A 15692-nucleotide genomic window follows, 5' to 3' on the forward strand; every position below is an offset into this window, starting at 1 on the left:
GCTCAGGTCACCATCAGACTCCCATATAATGTCAGAGAGACAATAAGAAATCCCTATCTCTTCTTAGGGGCTTATTAGGATTACTTCAATCCTTCATTTTTCTTTTTCCCAGGTCTTTCTTTTATGATTCTTTGTTCCATGCAAGGTCTTTCTGAAAGGCTTCTTGTAAAAATAGGGGGACAAAAAAGGGAAAATAAAATGCTGCATAGAAAACATATGGGATCTCTCCCGCTCACTCTTATTTTTGCTTCCTTCTATGTCTTTATTTTTCATCCATTCTAGCATGTTTGGAAAAGATGCATTGGATTTCAAATATATGAGAAAAATAAATATGCTGTAAATAATCTTTCCTTTCCTTTAAAAACACCTTGCAGTATCTTATCCCACAAACAGGACATGACCAGCTCTATGAAGTTAATCAGCTATAAGAAATAGTATAATATAATTTGCCATGCCCTTTCAGAACATTAATATAAGTGGCATGAAATAATGATTTAATATTATAGAGCACTTCATTTTATCAACAAAAGTATCCATGCAGCCAGCAATGCTAACAAATGTGCACACTCAATTCAAATCTCACCAACCTGACATGTTTTTCATTATTATAATGTCAACTTCTCAACAGCAGAATGGATAAAATGAAAGCTACCTCCAATTCATGAGTGTTTGAGGGTGGCCATCTTTCTTTCCGCGCTGCCTGTGTGAAAGGCATTAATGACCTACCAGCCTCTGCTGCTTTTGGCTTTGTTCTGATGTGTGTCTCCAGCAGATGCAAAGAACAGCTGGATCTTTTCCTTGCATTGTCTCTTTCACCTTGGAGAAGAACTTCCATTAGGTTTCTGATCCAAAGCCTAGGAATACATACATTCACTTCCAAAATGTACTCAAAGACTCAAAATATATGTCTCAACCTAATTCTCTTTTTCATGAATTTTTTCTTTTTAATGTTCTAAGGACCTCAGACACCAAAAGTGTATCCAGTATTGTACTTTACATTAGCAATCTTGTCCACATTCACAATACAGTCTTTCAATCCAGAAAAATGGGAGGAAGTCATTTTATTGTAAAATGTACTTGTATGCTACCTCTCTCAGTGATGAGAGAGGTGATTTTTCTACCAATTTCAGAGTGACTGATACAATATTATGTTAGACTTCCTGGAACAATATTTATATAAAATACTTTATACCATTATCAGCTTGTCTGTCAATTAGATTGGGGATTATCCATATGGTCACTATGTTCAAGTAAAACCTTGTACCATCTTGATTATTCATATGCCCCAGCAGGGTCCCATATATTCCCAGTGCTATATATTCATTGCTGCCTAAGGAGAAAAGAATAGAAACTAACATGCCATTCTTCCAATTGCAAATAAAGGGGAAGGGATACTGAGAAAACTCATGTACAAGGTACTGGTGGTTTTATTTCTGATAGAGGGGGATTCATTTTTATCAGATTAGCAAAATTATGTGTATGCCTTTCATATATACATATGTAATATTATATATAAGAATATGTATATAGGCTGGGCACAGTGGCTCACACCTGTAATCTCAGAATTTTGGAAAGCTGAGGCAGGTGGATCTGTTGAGCCCAGGAGTTCAAGATCAGCCTGAGCAACATGATGAAAAACCCCATCTCTGCTAAAAAAAAAAAAATCAGCCAAGCATTTTGATGTGATCTGTAGTCCCAGCTACTCAGGAGGCTGAGGCAGGATCGCTTGAGCCCAGGAGGTTGGAGCTGCCATGAGCTCTGAGCTCTCCACTGCACTGCAGCCTGGGTAATAGAGCAAGACCTTATCTCAAAAAAAAAAACAAGAATATGTATATATTAGTACATATTCTATACATACTATATATAAAGACATAAAATCTTAGTGTCCAAACTAGCACATCCTTGGAAATAAGACAGGTAATGCAAACAAGCTAAGGTTAATACTAAAGGGCTAGAGAACTAACTAGGACAAAAGACACCAAGAAGCTGGGTTAATTTCAGCCTAAGTAGGGTTGTTACCAGTATATCAGTGAATGGAAAGGATGTGGCCAAAGACAAAGCGGGTAATAGTTTTTAGACTCAAGTGGGTTTAAAATTATAAACTAGTAAAGCCTATCCAAGTGATCAAATGTCAAATGGAAGGTAGGGTTCAAATCTCTGAGGAATTAGGAATCCCGAAAAGAAAGGGGATTCAACACTATTCAACATCCTAGCCAGAAGACAAATTCAGCACCAGGGACCTGGACAGTCAAGCACATATGGGGTCCCTGATCACACTGACAATGAGCAGTAAGGGTTTGCAGAAGGTACCTGCTATGGGGGAAGGAGCCCTATAGACTATCATACTCAGATATTGATGATTCCTGGGCCACATTGCATCTGGGGAAGTAGATTTTAATCACTCGCAGCTAGGGCAGCCAGCCTCAGCTGTGGCACTCTTGGAGGAGAAAAAAACACATAGGACCTGAACAAATGAAAGTAAAATAGTAAAATGCCAAGAATTATGGTGAATATTTAGATGCAGCACATGCAGACACATTTTTTCCCTTCAAACCAGGCACACTGTAGTCCCAAGTAGTTGGGACTATGCAACTCCTTGGGAGGCTGAGATGGGAGGATCACTTGAGCCCAGGAGTTTGAGGCTACAGTGAGAGCTATAATTATGCCATTGCACTCCACCCTGGGTGACAGAGAGACACTCTGTCTCAAGAGAAAAAAAAAAAGAGAAAGACTTCCCTTCAAATTACATCTGATAAAAATCAATAAGAAAACAATCTGGTAATCAGACAGGGTCAAGGGTCTTCTCTGAGCATTTTGAATATTTCTGACTTTATGTCAAGAAATACCCATAGTAAATCCTGCTTGCCCAGAAGTTCACATAACAGGAGTCCAAAATGGAGAGACCCTCAGTCAATTAAGTAAAAGGCCACATGCCTGTAATCCCAGCACTTTGGGAGGCCAAGGCAGGTGGATCACAAGATCAGGAGCTGGAGACCATCCTGGCCAACATGGTGAAACCCTGTCTCTACTAAAAATACAAAAATTAACCAGGCATGGTGGTGCACTCCTGTAATCCCAGCTACTCAGGAGGCTGAGGCAGGAGAATCACTTGAACCCGGGAGGCAGAGGTTGCAGTGAGCCAAGATCGCGCCACTGCCCTACAGCCTGGGCAACAGGGTGAGACTGTCTAAAAAAAAAAAAAAGCCACCAAGCTATTAGCATCACAACCTTTTATTTTCAGTTGTATCGACCCTTACTGGGCCTCCAATAACTTAAGAAAGAAAAAGTATTTCTGGGTGAAAGAATCCCAAGAAAATTGATCGATTTCTTGTTGTCGTATGGCAATATTAAAGCCTGTTAAATTAACTTCTAACAAAATTACATAAGAAAGGGAAACATGCCCCCATTCTGTTACAGCATTTCACAATGGTTGCAAATAATTAACTAGCAGAGGATTAAGGCAAACACTTAGACACAAGTGAGTGTCGGATGATTCAATGGGATCTGTATAACTAAGAAGAAAAAGAAGTGTGTTGAGAAAAGTTGTATAGAGCCTCTGTACTTAGCCTCCAGCAGAGTAAGTGGGGAAAACATGCCATTCCTCCCATGGCAAATGAAGGTGACCATGTACTGGGGCTCAAGGTCTTTATTGCTGAGGAGTTCTGTGCGCTTTTCATCAAGCATGGAAATGCTAGGCAAAGAAATGAGTGAAGAAAATATTTGATGAGATTCATTCTTGAAATAATGAAAACAAAGACCAATGAGGTTCTCAGTTGCCATCTCAACAATGGAGTCAAAAATTAGGGATAATGCTAAAGGAACCATGTAGGATATTTTAGTATATGTGACTGCCTCGTATTTTTAATTTTTATTTTCTTGGGCTGCTCCTCTCAGACAATCACAGTTGGATACCTGCACAAATGGTTGTTTCTAGAATAAGCAGGAAAGTCTTTTTCTACATTTAATGTCCTGGGATGCAAAGCTCCCAAAGGAAAGAGTGTGTAGCAGCAGGTTTAAATAATAAGTCAACAAACAAATAATTGTTAACCTTTAGAGTACTTGCTAAGTATCAGGCACTATTCCAAGAGTTATATAGATAGATATAGATGTAAGATATTGAAATGTATATGGATGGGAATAGGGGTTGAGAGGTTCAGACACAGATGTACGACGTCAAAGAGAAGGAACAAGTAACTGTAGCTCCTACTGCATGCCTCAGAGAGGAAAGGCTGGTAGAGGCAGCCGACCTTGATGGAAAATGGTCTGAGTCTTAACCATGTGATTTCCCAGTATTTGTAACTAGAACCCTTATAGTGCATTCATGTTCAAGGAAAGGGCCTGAATTTGTGACTAACTGTGGTTAGCTTCCAGGTACTGGACCCCAAATCAGCAAGATTCCTAAAGCTGCAAGAGCATCTGGCCCCTCTGATTCCCACATGGAGAGGTTGAATAGCCCCAAAATGTGGCACTGTCTTTCAGAGAAGGCACGGACACAAGGAATCCTATAGCTGGACCAAGTAAGTGGACCTGCATTTCTTGTACTATGGAACAAAAATCAGATACATCACAATGACCTGGAACCCTTTTTCTTTCTGTCTTTTGGACCTTAAGTGCCGAGAATTGAATCATGGCAGATTGTCATGACTGGCCCAAGGAAGGCTCTTATTTCATTCTATTTTATTGCATTGCACTTGGCTTTACTTTTTTGTACACTTTTCTGCCATTCTCTTTTCTTACTAGGTCATTCCCCTCTTATTATGGGCACTCGGGTCTATAATATTTAATGCATGTATTTTTAACCCAACTTTCATATATTTATTTAGGTATATGTTACATCAAAAAAATATATATAGTATATATGATATCAATTATATATGTGTATATTACTGAAAATTTTTGTTTTACAATTTGTTTAAATAATATTGTGTGATAGATCTTTTTTCCCACACTTTATTTGACTTAACAATGTATCTTTGAGAACTTCCACACTGTAGTGTGTGAAGTTAGTTCACACTTCTGAGCTCTGAAGCTCATTCCATCCCATGCACATGCCACATTTTACCTTTCCATTCACTTTTGGCAGACACTTTATTTTGTTGTGATTTTATTTTGTTGTAACTATTTTGTTGTAAGAAAGAAAATGCTTGGGAGGGCAGTAAAAAGCCAACTTTTATGAATTGTAGGGACATTCTTGAAAGTGGTAAGACAGTAGTAATTATTTCCTTTAGAAAATTATCCCAGTTGTCAGTGGCTGCATTTTCCAAAATGAATTCTGCAAAAATTTGTTCTGCAAAATACAAGTAAATATTAAGGCAAACAAGAGTTTCTGCATTCAAGTAGATTTGGGAACAAGAGATTTGAAAAAGTTAAACGTATTTTTTTATTACAGGCTTTCTCTGAGCGTTTAATATCTAAATGAGCATGTGACTCTTCAAAGATAAGAAGTAATGAGATAGACTATTGCCTAAACCCAAATCTGTATTAACCGGTGTAACTAGCATTCCACAGATCACTATTTTATTGTTGTTATCATTATTTTACTTGTTCCAGGAACCTAGTGATAGTATTAGAGCAAATGAGATTTCCATCAAAACAAATTGAGCCTTGAAAATCAAAAGTGTCCTTTTTGAGAGGAAGCCACTTTTATTAGATTTTTATATCATTCAGTTATTTTTTTCTAACATGACACATTTTATGATTTCTTGATTTTTGTCTTTTTCCAATAGATTAAATTCCAAATTTCTACATAAAACCACATTTAGAAGAATCTGTGACTGGCTGATTACTAAACAGTGGCTTATCCTTGGAAACTCATTATGCCTGGTGAAATCTACCAGTATAGGCAAGAGTTTAATCTGTTGCAAATGATAAACCACGGAAGTAGACTTGGAGTTCAGTAGCGATAAGAACAGAAGTCTCTATGAGCTTGTCAGCAAGGCCCAGGGCATCTCTGTTGCCTGGAACAGCTCTGAAGATGTTGGCCACACAAGTTCTATTAATCAGCACCTGCAGAGCGAGCACTCACATCTAACTGAGTTCAGGGTCAGCAAACTGGATTCAGTATGTTCAATCTAAAACTACACGCCATTGTTAAAAGGCAGTGCATTGTTAATAAACAGGAGAACAATTGTCCAAAAGCCTTCGAAAACTAGGTTTTCAGGGTTTTGGTCTACTCTAAACAGAACTGGAAATTGAACTTTAGGAAGGAAATTGGGAACCATTATTAACTAAATGATATTCAAAAGTGAAATTTGCAATTTAATAAGCAAAGGATGGCTGTATGCATGTTGTGAAAGCAAGAAATGATTCCAAATGAAAGGCTATACATTAAAGTATTTCATCTTTATCATTTATTTCTGTAAACTGCTAAAGCTGTGCTTTATTTATTGCAGTTCATCCATATATAATTCTCTGTAGTTTAGAAAACTGCATCTAACATTTTTACCCCAACTTTATAAATTGCATTGATTTATTTCTGTCTCGTAAGCCTAAAACCATTTATTACAACAACAAAACATCCTCCTATTCTGGTGTTCCAGGAACAAAGTCTACCCGCTTACTGTGTGGGGAGCATTGATAGATGGCCAAATGGGGTGATGGCTTTGATTTTAATGTGTCTTAAGAGAGTAAATGAAGCAAAGGCAATCTTCATCTCCTGTGAAAAGTTGGATTTTTGTGTGGCTCCTCGGCAACACTGAGGTGCAATTCTCACAGCACTTCATTGATTTTCCACTCAACCATGACCATTCAAACGGCAAAAAGCAGGGTCAAAGAATTTTTAAAGTTTTTTTTCTGTTTATCTATAAGAGTACAAACAAAATTGACCATGCTTACTTCGGTGATACTCCGTGGTTGCTGATGCAAAGTCTTTATGAGTTTCACAGGTTATGAATTTTTAATTTTACATAAAATGAAGTGGTTTTGTCAAGAGAATCATTAACATCATAAAGACTGTAAGAATAAAAATTCTTCACATCTCCCCACCTGTGATTTTAGCATATATCATGGATGACAAAGCACTCTGCATTGCTTGCTTTAAACTCTGAAAAGGGACAGACTTCAACAGCAGGACATGAAATAATGCTTGTAATAGAGCAATAAAGTCTCATTGCTACAGGATGGCGTGTTATTCTGTACTGGGCCTCAAACCCCAATTTAATTTTAAATACAAAGCACCATTTAAATATAAAGATTAACTTCTTCATCTTCATCTTCTGTGAGAGCATGAAAGCTTGAACAAGAATTTGCTGAGGGAAGATGTAACAGCTAAACTCTACAGAAATTTTAGCCACTAGACTAGCATTTAAAAAAGTGGAAGCCTGACATTACCAACTTTGTGTACTGCAAATTTGGGTAGAATCGTACTTCTGTGGTAGTACAAATGTTAGCTGTAGAAAATCATCCAGTAATTTAGTCGGTGCATTTGTTCCGTTATTTAGTTGGTGTGTTTGTGTTTACACTTCACCTTGCAGTATGACAAAATGAAACAAGAACAGGCTCTGGAGACGAACGGACCTGAATTCACGTCCTGCTTCTGCCTTTCCCCTGCTTTGTAAAATTGGGAACTTCCTTTGCAAATTGGGAACTTAGCCCCTTCAGTCCATGTTTCTGCATCTGTGTAATAGAATCGTAATAATTTACAAGTTCCACTCATTAGATTATCTGTGAAATAACTAGTAGTGTCTGACATTCAATACATTTTAGTTCACTTAGCACACGAGGCCAGTGTGATACAAGGAAGTTTCTATTTTAAATCCATTTGTTAGGAGCACGAAATGCACACTCTTGATGTTCAGAAGAGAAGGCTCCTACCACACAACGCAAAGCTCCCAGCACCAGAACACACCAGTACTCCCCAGGCAAAATGACTGTCAAGTTCACTACCAGGACACAGTTAGACAATCAAGGCAACATCCCAGGCACTCAATAGTCTACTGTGTCACATCTGACTGACAGGGCAATGGCATGGGGACGTCCTCCATGTCCATGCTTCATCTTCTAGCCTCAGCAAGTCTGAGTTCACTCAGGTGTGCTGCTAGTGGCGGATGGCAGTAAATGAAAACTCCAGCATGCAGCACTTGGAGGGCAGTGTTTGTCCATTCGCTCATACTGAGTGCCCACGAATGGAGATGCAAACGTTGACAAGATAATGGCAAATATTTAGAAAATGAAAAAGCATTTCAGCCAGCCTAAAAGAAGGAAAGCCCAGAGTCATTCTTCCCTGCACTCATTCTGGCTAGCTTCCAAAAACATCTATTTTCTTTTTTCTCCATAGCCTCACTAAACACCTAATTGCCCTGACCTTGCCCATGAAGCAGCCACTCCTTACTCTTTTAGAGGAAAGAAGGGCACTAGGGCTATTTTTTTTTTTTTTTTTTTTTGAGACAGGGTCTTGCTCTGTCACCCAGGCTGGAGTGCAGTGGCGTGATCTCAGCTCACTGCAGCCTCAACTTCCCAGGCTCAAGCAATCCTCCCTCCTCAGCTTCCAGAGTAGCTGGGACCACAGGCACATGCCACTACACTTGATTAATTTTTCTTTTTGTAGAAATGCGGTCTCACTATGTTGCTCAGACTGATCTTGAACTCCTGGGCTTAAAGGATCCTCCCACCTCCCAAAGTGCCGGGATTGCAGGCATAAGCTACTGTGCCCTGCCAGGCACTGGAGCTAATACTCCACAGCCAAGTATGAACTTTTTCTCCCTCCCTGCAGCATGAAGATTACATTAAAGTAAGCAAGTTAATAAGTTAAGCTCCCTGGGCAAGTCCCTTGTTCAGGACTTTGATTTGTACCTTAGGCTGAGAAGTGCAAGACAGAAAGAACCCAACCCCCACCCGGAGTCGAGATGACCACATAGTATATTTCTCCTACCATTCCTTTCAGAGTGAAAGGGGGGTGCCTATATCTGATGGGTCCTTGAGACAATAGGCATAAGCTGGCACTGCCCGGGCAAAGCAGGACACGTAGCCAACTTACCCTTCACCTATCCTGAAGGCAAAGGGTCAAGCTCTTGACTCTGGTGCTTTACGCCATCACAAAAGCATCAGAAGTTTGACCAAAATCAAAATTTTTATAATGATCAGAATGTGGGAAGGAGGATATTATAACATGATTAGCTGCTCCATAATTAGTCTAACATTTACTTTTTTAGTGTTTTGGCCATGAGATCAAATAGACAGCTAACCTTGAATAACCATGGGAAAATCAAACATTATCACCCTAAAACTAGACCCATGACTGAATTCCCCAAACCATTGTCTCTTCCTGTCATGCCCTGAATTTAGAAACAACAGGCACTCAAGAAGGAAATCGAGTAGCCATCCAAGAGAGCTGCTCCTTCTCCCATGTTACATGGCCAGCCATACCATGTCATTTCCTCCCTTACAGATTTTGAAATTAGATACATTTAAATTTAATTATGAAAATTGATAAAAATTAGTAGCATTAAAATCAGAGTACGAACCTGGTAACTTGCTATGTGATACCACCCTCACTTCCACAGTGTGTCCCCAAGAATCTTTGTGGATTCAGAAACTCTGGTGAACATGGTCTAAAAACCATTGTTCTAAGTTATGCAAAGCTAGTTTTAAATGATTAAGGTATAAGATGAGTGAGAGACACACTCACATTGGGTGGGACAGGCAGACAAAGTTTTGTTTTTCCTGTTTGACATTAACACTTAATCTGCCAGGATACAATTTACTCATTCTGACCCCATGTAAAAAAAATTATATATTAAAGAAAAAGTTCTAAAGAACTTTCAAAAAGCGTAGCTGTCCATTGAACTCACATCTCTACAGCTGTCGAATGTGGCCACCCATCCAAGCGTCTTGCATCATCTGTGAAAGCTAAAGTTCCCAAGGTCCTGTACTAAGAAATTATGCTTTAGAAAGTCTAAATTTTAATGTAGCTAGATCTTCATTAAAAGAGGTTTACCATTGGGAACATCTTTTAGCCCATAACTTTTTCTTGTTCTTAGATTAATAGTGTAAAAAAATGACCATTTCAACTTGCAAATTATGTTATATTATTCTTAACACATTTCTGTGGAAATTTATCAAAAGTATAGTAATAATTACTTGTGGAACAGTTTTTTTGTAAAAAGACCTATTTAGACCTCATGTAGAATATTGATCTAAAAAGCCCCAAACTTGTAACTTTTTAAGCTCTCAACCATAATTCTGTATACATGGTAAACATCTTAGTCTTTATGTTGATTTTTCTGTCTCCCTTTGACTATGAGAAAGGAGAGCTTTGCTCCCCCACGTACATTTATTGTGGTGCTCAAAGTCCTGGGATGTCAACTCAATCATGGTACAGAAATATAAAAAGGTCATAATGATATGACCAGATAGTGACCTACTTAAGGTCCTTGCTTAAATGGAATCTTTTCAATGAGGCCTTCCCTGATCCTCCCATTAAAATTCCAGATTCCTTCTCCTTAAACTGCATATCTGCCCTTCCTGCATTACTTTCCCTCACAGTGTTCATTACCACAAGTACCTATTATGCTTATTTACTTTTTAAATGACTTCCTCGGCCATCAAAATATAAGCTGTATGGGAGCAGAGATTGTTGCTGGAGCTTCCTGAGAGGATCCGCACAATGATGGTTCTCCCATCCTATGATTCCGAGATGGAGTTCACATTCTCAGGCAGGACAGATTGGAAGGGCTTCTCCACAGCACTGGATGGGAGGTATAAACTGGCTAAAATAAAGACAGAACTTTTATTCACCTGGGCCCATCCAAGGAAAACAGACTGCATCATGAACAAAATGACCTAAAATTTGAAGACTTGTCAGTGAGGCCTTAACTCTTGACATAGATCTGATCTCTCTGTTGGACTCTTCTCTCTCCAACAGTAACTTCCCCTTGCCTGTTGTCTTGGCAGGTTAAACATCCACATGTTCAGACACATGTGGTTGTGTCTTCAAAACTTCCCTAGGACCAACAGTTAATTGAGCACTTCCTTCTCTTTAGGTGTCAGTATTCTCTGTCACAGATCACCCATGAGGGTGTTCTCTGATCATGGATCACACTGCAGAAGTGCAGCTTCTTTTACTAGAACAATCCTGTTGTAAAATCCCAGGTTGAACCAGTTCCTTCTTGTCAACCTTCCTGGATGAAGGTTTCTGAAGAAACTTTTGAAGGGAGATCTTTCTGTTAACCCACTGACAGGGAAGAAACTTACCAGGCTGAGAGGCAGAACTGGCTACATAAATAACAGCCCGGTAAAAAAATTAATATGTGAGACTTCCTTTCAAAATGTAGTAAGAATTTCAAGATGGCAAGAGCAGAACACTAAAGCGCAGGCCACTGCCCTGCTGGGAGGTAAGGGAGGTGTCAAGGAGAGCTTTCTTGAAGAAGTCATGAGGCCTCGCACAGAAGAGAAGTTTCCAAGGAAGAAGAGATAGAAAGTATGAAGACAGAGGCATGGAAGAGCAGGTGGTGCAGAGGCTCTGTCAGCCAGTGTATGAGGAGCAGGTCTGAAGGTATGAAACTCTAGCCAGAGGGTAAAGGGTTTGCAGCAACGGAGGGACACACCCATTTGCATCTCAGGATTGGGAGCGGGATAGAGAAGGAACTGGAAGAGGAGAGCCTGGTGAGAAGGAGACGTTGGACACGCTGAGGCAGTGTAGGAGGTTGGATAATGGCCCCAAAGACGCCAAATCCCTGAAACCTATAAATATGACCTTAGACATTAGCGTGCTAGAGTGGAAAGAACAATGTGCCACACAGCGGGGGGCTTAAACAACAGAAATGTATTGTCTCACAGCTTTGGAGGTTGAAGGTTGACATAAAGGTGCCAGCAGGTAGGATCTATTCCTGGCCTCTCTTCTTAGCTTGTAAGTGGCCATCTTCCCCCTATGTTTCTTCACAGCATCTTCCTTCTATGAATGTCTCTATGTGCAAATTTTTATAGGTATATAAGTCCTTATAAAAGGGAGAAATTTGCACATAGAGTGGCCCTTGTATTAGAACCACTCTAATGACCTCATTTGAACTTGCTTACCTTCTTAAAGACCCTGTCTCCAAACAAGGACACATTCTGAGGCATCCAGGGTTAGGACTTCAACATACGAATTTTAGGGGGATGAAATATAACCCACAACACTTTATATGGCAAAGACATTGCAGATGTGATTAAATTAAGGATCTCAAGTTGGGGGGTTATGCTGGATTATCTAGGTAGGACTTAAATGTAATCATAAATGTTCTTATAAGAAAGAGGCAGAGGGAGGTGGAAATACATGGAAGGGCAGAAGATAATGTGACTGCAGGAGAAATGAGAGTGATGCAGCCACAGGCCAAAGGATGCCGGAAGATTCTTGTGAGGAGGATCATCATGGCAGACACGAGGCAGGACTAGATTGCAGCTCCGGATACAGCAGCATGCAGAGGCTTGCACTCTGAATTTCAGCTCCAGATCGACTGCAAGAACAAACCAGCAATCCTGAGAGGATCCACAGACCCTCTGAAGGAAGTGGACTGCTCTTGCAGGACCCAGGAGACACCCCAAATACTGTGAGTGCCCCAACTGTGGAAGTGGGAAAGGGAGACCCTCCTCTCCTGAACACACACCCCCACTGGAGAAGCCGAAGTTCTGTTTGCAGGACACGTTTCCGACTTTACCTGGAGCTGTATCAATTTGGAAAGCCAAGAGAAATACAGGGGTAGAGAAAGCAGCAGAAAGGCCCTGGGTCCCCTAGCAGCCCATTCCTGCCTGGCACCACAGGATCCATCGGGTGAGGAGCAGGGGATAAAACTCCACAGGGAGAAGGAAATCTCTAGCTGAACTTTGTAATAATTTGAACGGGTTAAGAAGCCTCCTAGCCAGAACTCGGGAGAGGGCTCAAATTCAGTGTGCAGACTCCACAGCAGGGGAAGAACCAAGCCCTTTTCTTTTGCAGCTGGGAGGTGGGTAGCCAGGGGCAGTTTTCAAGGCCTTGTAGCTCTCTGCCTGGAAATGGACTGGGGGTTGTTGTGGGGGAGGGTGGGGACAGCACAGTGGGAGTGAGACTGACCCTTCAGTTTGTGTGGGAGTTGGGTAAGGCTTGTGACTGCCAGTGTTCCCCCACTTCCCTGACAACCTGCAAGACTCAGCGGAAGCAGCCATAATCCTACTAGGTACACAACTCCAGTGACCTGGGAATCTCACCCCCATGCCCCACAGCAGCTACAGCAAGACCCGCCCAAGGACAGTCTGAGCTCAGACAAGCCTAGCCCCACCCCCACCTGATGGTCCTTCAGTACCCATTCTGGTAGCATAAGACAAAGGGCATATAATCTTGGGTGTTCTAGGGCCCCGCCCACTGCCAGTTCCTACCCATACTACCATAGCTGATGCTCTCTGGAAAGTGCCACCTCCTGGCAGGAGGCCAACCAGCACAAAAATAGAGCATTAAACCACCAAAGCTAAGAACACTCATGGAGTCCATTGCATCCGCCTTTCCCCCGCCACCTCCACCAGAACAGGCACTGGTATCCATGGCTGAGAGACTCATAGGTGGTTCACATCACAAGACTCTGTGCAGACAACTCCCAGTACCAGCACAGAGCCAGGTAGACTCGCTGGGTGGCTAGACCCAGAAAAGAGACAACAATCACTGCAGTTCAGCTCACAGAAAGCCACATCCCTAGGAAAAGGGGGAGAGTAATACATCAAAGGAACACCCCATAGGACAAAAGAATCTAAAAACAGCCTTCAGCCCTAGACCTCTGCTCTGACAGAGGCTACCCAAATGAGAAGGAACCAGAAAACCAACCCTGGTAATATGACAAAACAAGGTTCTAAAATACCCCCAAAAAAGGGCACTTGTTCACCAGTAATGGATCCAAACCAAGAAGAAATCCCTGATTTACCTGAAAAAGAATTCAGGAGGTTAGTTATTAAGCTAACTGAGGAGGGACCAGAGAAAGGCGAAGCCCAATGCAAGGAAATCAAAAAAATGATACAAGAAGTGAAGGGAGAAATATTCAAGAAAATAGATAGCTTAAAGAAAAAACAATCAAAAATTCAGGAAACTTTGGACACAATTTTAGAAATGTGAAATGCTCTGGAAAGTCTCAGGAACAGAATTGAACAAGTAGAAGAAAGAAATTCAGAGCTCAAAGACAAGGTATTTGAATTAACCCAATCCAACAAAGACAAACAAAAAAGAATAAGAAAATATGAACAAAGCCTCCAAGAAGTCTCGGATTATGTTAAATGACCAAATCTAAGAATAATTGGTGTTCCTGAGAGAGAAGAGAATTCTAAAATCTTGGAAAACATATTTGAGAGAAAAATCGAGGAAAAATATCCTGGCAGTGCTAGAGATCTAGACATCTAAATACAAAAAGCACAAAGAACACCCAGGAAATTCATCGCAAGAAGATCTTCAACTAGGCACATTGTCATCAGGGTTCCAAAGTTAAGATGAAGGAAAGAATCTTCAGAGCTATGAGACAGAAGCACCAGGTAACCTATAAAGGAAAACCTATCAGATTAACAGCCGATTTCTCAGCAGAAACCCTACAAGCTAGAAGGTACTGGGGCCCTATCTTCAGCCTCCTCAAACAAAACAATTATTAGCCAAGAATTCTGTATCCACCTAAACTAAGCACCATATATGAAGGAAAGTCTTTTTCAGACAAACAAATACTGAGAGAATTCACTATTACCAAGCACTACAAGAACTGCTAAAAGGAGCTCTAAATCTTGAAACAAATCCTGGAAACACATCAAAACAGAAACTCTTTGAAGCATAAATCACACAGGACCTATGAAACAAAAATACAAGTTAAAAAGCCAAAACAAAACAAACAAAAAACCAAGTACACAGGCAAAAAAGAGCACAATGAATGCAACAGTACCTCACATTTTTATACAAACATTGAATACAAATGGCCCAAATGCTCCATTTAAAAGATACAGAACTGCAGAATGGATAAGAACTCACCAACCAACTATCTGCTGCCTTCAGGAGTCTCACCTAACACATAAGGACTCACATAAACTTAAAGTAAAGGGTTGGAAAAAGACATTTCATGCAAATGGACACCAGAAGCAGGCAGGGGTGGCTATCCTTATAGCAGACAAAACAAACTTTAAAGCCACAGCAGTTAAAAGAGACAAAGAGGGACATTATATATAATGGTAAAAGGCTGTATCCAACAGGAAAATATCACAGTCCTAAACATATATTCACCTAAAACTGAAGCTCCCAAATTTATGAAACAATTACTAGTAGACTGAAGAAATGAGATACACAGCAACACAATAATAGTGGGGGATTTCAATACTCCACTGACAGCACTAGACAGGTCATTAAGACAAAAACTCCACAAAGAAACGATGGATTTAACTATACCTTGGAACAAATGGGCTTAACAGATATATACAGAACATTTTCTCCAACAACCCACAAAATACACATTCTATTCAACAGCGCATGGAATTTTCTCCAAGATAGACCATATGATAGCCCATAAAACAAGCCTCAATAAATTTAAGAAAGTTGAAATTATATCAAGCACTCTCTCAGACCACAGTGGAATGAAACAGAATCAACTCCAAAAGGAAGCTTCAAAACCATGCAAATACATGGAAATTAAATAACCTGCTCCTGAATGAGAATTGAGTCAAAAATGAAATCAAGATGGAAATTTAAAAATACTTTGAACTGAACAGCAATAATGACACAACCTATC

At 40.2% G+C, this 15692-nt stretch overlaps 1 long non-coding RNA gene across 2 annotated transcripts in view; it reads right to left on the reverse strand.

Annotated features, from left to right (window-relative positions):
- LOC134737214 (uncharacterized) overlaps positions 1-15692 on the reverse strand; it is a 201399-nt gene that overhangs the window by 26298 nt on the left and 159409 nt on the right. The gene's annotated exons all lie outside the window — the stretch shown is intronic.

The sequence above is a fragment of the Symphalangus syndactylus genome, chromosome 7, assembly GCF_028878055.3.
Source record: "Symphalangus syndactylus isolate Jambi chromosome 7, NHGRI_mSymSyn1-v2.1_pri, whole genome shotgun sequence".
NCBI lineage: Eukaryota > Metazoa > Chordata > Mammalia > Primates > Hylobatidae > Symphalangus > Symphalangus syndactylus.